Source organism: Panicum virgatum, chromosome 1N, assembly GCF_016808335.1.
Source record: "Panicum virgatum strain AP13 chromosome 1N, P.virgatum_v5, whole genome shotgun sequence".
NCBI classification, from domain to species: Eukaryota; Viridiplantae; Streptophyta; class Magnoliopsida; order Poales; family Poaceae; genus Panicum; species Panicum virgatum.
The window spans coordinates 11,845,845-11,848,471 of NC_053145.1; the positions used below are offsets into that span (position 1 = coordinate 11,845,845).

Sequence of the window (2,627 nt, forward strand, 5' to 3'; positions counted from 1 at the left end):
AGTTGAGTTTAAATTCTCAAAATTTAAATTCAAGTGAATGTGTTTGATCTTGTTTAATTCAAAATCTTTTTCTTTTTCTCTCTCCCCTTCCCTCTCTTTTGGCCCAGCCCAGTTCTTCTCTCCCTCTTCCTTCCTTCCCTTTTCTTTTTCTTCTCCGTGCGCGGCCGAACCGTCGGCCCAGCTCCTCTCCCTGCCCGCTCTATCTCTTTTTCCTCTCAGCCGCTCTCACCGTCAGGCGGGCCCCCCGTGTCGGGATCGTCCTCGAGCTCGAGCCTAGCTCGGCCTCGCACCCGAGTCCGGCCGCCACCCGACACCTCTATTGACGCTCACAAACGACCATTTCCAGGCGTCAACTTGATCAGAAAATCATGAGAGTTTGTATTTCTTACACGCATCCTTATCCAATAAAGTTTCTAAATCACACTTTACCTTTTAGAATATGCAAGTTGTGTTTTCAAGCTAATATGCAGGTTACAAACACACTTTGGCCCGACACAAAATCACAGGAAATATCAGAGTACCGATTCAGGCTCAAATGGACCAAGTGAAGCCCAAAAACTGAAGCAAACCTAGCTGGGGCAGGCCGTGCCTTAACTTTAGGACAAGGGGAGACCAAGACAAGCCCACTCTAGAAAGTTGGGGGCAGTTGGCGGCCCGGGTAGGCCGACCCACCTACCTGGTCGGGCGGCCAGGCCCGTGGAGTTTAGGAGAAGTCTACGAGTCATCGAGTCGCCGGAGTTGCTCGAGAGTCTGGTATGGGTTCATCTCTAGCTCTCTCTTATAATATTTGGTCATTTGTAATAGAATTAGACTATGGTTACTGATAACTGCTTGAAGTATATTCTGAGTTATCGAGTATATGCTTCTTGTCATGGTTGCGTTATTATTCAATGCTTGCATTGCATGATCGCCCTGTGCTGGAGATGGTTAGTCTTTTGTTCTTAGAACTCTATCAACTGCTCCAGTATTCATATGATTGCTCTAGTGTGATGTCTGTCCATCCGGAGGGTGGGGGCTCCGCGCGGGACACTAGAGTATCCCTTACTAGTGTAGACATGGTGTCTAGATTAGCTAAAAGTTGCTGGATGTCAACTATACCCACAGTTTGTAGAGGTAGCCGGCAGGTGGTGATAGCCCTGTCCGTGCCTTTTAGTAATCCTCCACGTTCGGTATGGGGGGGTAGGAGGTACATAAAGTCGCCGGGGTGTACAGACTCCTCCCGTTGCTTCGATAGCGATCTCCCTGTTGTGTAGTTTAGTCTCTGACGAGCTAACTAATGAGAAAGTGTAGATATAGCTAGCCTAGCACAGCTGACTCGAGCTCTGACTTTTACCTTGCTCCCGGCCTAAAGTAACCTTTATTCTTTTATCCAAGAGATTATTTTGTGTGTGTGTCACACTACCTCCTACCATGTTATTATCTTACCCCTGTTTATGCATGAGAATATCCAATCTAGATAGAGCTCACCAACTAATCTATATATTCTCTCACTCATCGCCTTCCCTGCAGAAATATAAATGACACCCCGGTATACTCCCGGGTAAAATGCTACAGCGGTATTCCGTGCGCTTGCAGATCTATTCGTGGTTCATGAAATACTGCCATCCCAAATTGGCGTCTGCGGGTGTCATCGCTAGGTGACGTTGGTAGGCGCCAACAAGCATTTTTGGCGCCGTTGCTAGGGAAGACACAGAGTGAAATATATAGACAGAGTTGTGAACAAAATTGAAATTGGTATTCGCTTGCTAAACAGGCTAACTTGGCTTTGTTTTTTATCTTCATTGATATGAAAACAAGGTAGTGTATGATTGGTTTCGATTTGCCGCAAAACTTTCATTCCGATCCAGAGTCACTTTTGAGGAGGACGCGAGCTCGTCTCATATCACCTCGGAGATCACTCTCGGCAGTTGATTCAGTCATCACATCGTCGTCAGCTCCTAGAGCTATGGCCCAGAAGACACTCCGTGATTACTCTGCTCCGTCTGCTAGCCAAGTCCCGACCAGACCCGAGGTTAACATCGGAGGAGAAAATTTCGAGATCAAGACGGGTCTCATTACGATGGTGCAGGCCAGCCCATTTTGTGGCAGGGCCAATGAGGATGCCAGCGCTCATCTCCAGCAGTTTCTGGAGCTCTGTAGTACTTTTGTTATCAAGGGAGTATCGCAAGATGCAATCTGGTTCCGTCTGTTTCCGTTTTCTCTCTTGGGGAGAGCGAAGCAATGGTTTTATGCTAACAAGGCTGCTGTGGATACTTGGGACAAATGTGCCAAGGCGTTCCTCTCGAAGTTCTTCCCGACGGGCAAAACCAATACTCTTCGTGGTCGGATTTCGAACTTCCAGCAGGCATCAAATGAGTCAATTCCGAAAGCTTGGGAGAGGCTTCAGGAGTATATTCTGGCATGTCCGCACCATGGAATGGATAATTGGCTCATTCTACAGAACTTCTACAACGGGTTGACACAGTCATTCCGTGATCATGTGGATGCCGCTGCGGGTGGAGCTTTCTTCTCGCTGACCCTTGAAAGAGCTACATCATTGATCGAGAAGATGGTTTCCAACCAAGATTGGAGCGATGATCGCCTCCAACCGCGCCAGCGAGGTATGCACTCTGTCAAGGGGGCCGACA

The 2,627-nt window shown here is 47.9% G+C and overlaps 1 non-coding gene across 1 annotated transcript; it reads right to left on the bottom strand.

Moving 5' to 3' along the window:
• Window positions 1-2,311: 2,311 nt before the first annotated feature.
• LOC120657819 lies at window positions 2,312-2,418 on the bottom strand. The gene has a single exon (XR_005668354.1). It is a non-coding gene; the product is annotated as a small nucleolar RNA R71 (small nucleolar RNA).
• Between the last annotated feature and the right edge of the window lie 209 nt (window positions 2,419-2,627).